The sequence below is a fragment of the Penaeus monodon genome, chromosome 21 (assembly GCF_015228065.2).
Source record: "Penaeus monodon isolate SGIC_2016 chromosome 21, NSTDA_Pmon_1, whole genome shotgun sequence".
Lineage (NCBI taxonomy): Eukaryota > Metazoa > Arthropoda > Malacostraca > Decapoda > Penaeidae > Penaeus > Penaeus monodon.
The window spans coordinates 19,566,883-19,567,225 of NC_051406.1; the positions used below are offsets into that span (position 1 = coordinate 19,566,883).

Sequence of the window (343 nt, forward strand, 5' to 3'; positions counted from 1 at the left end):
GGTCATTGTATGGAGTTGGTGAATAAGGTTGTGGCACACTGTGTGCTTGCAATAAGGTATATAATATAGACAACGTTGCATTCAAAACTGTGGACTGCAATCTGTGCGTATGTGTGTGTTGTTAGTAATTATATGTGCTTGTATGAGTACTTTACCTACGAAATTCGGTAACTGACATCGTGTCTTTTCATAAGAGCGTCTGGAATAGTTGCTCACGTTATGTATTTTCCCACTTTTGTGTACATTACATGTAAGATAGAATGTTGCGTGGCATAGTGGATACTGTGGATCAATCTACACTCATGTGACCTAGCTAGGAGTAAGTTACTTTGATGCCGTTTGA

General features: G+C 39.1%; 1 protein-coding gene across 1 annotated transcript in view; it reads left to right on the plus strand.

Annotated features, from left to right (window-relative positions):
* LOC119586598 (cyclic nucleotide-gated channel rod photoreceptor subunit alpha-like) overlaps positions 1–343 on the plus strand; it is a 5,883-nt gene that overhangs the window by 3,896 nt on the left and 1,644 nt on the right. The window lies entirely within an intron of this gene.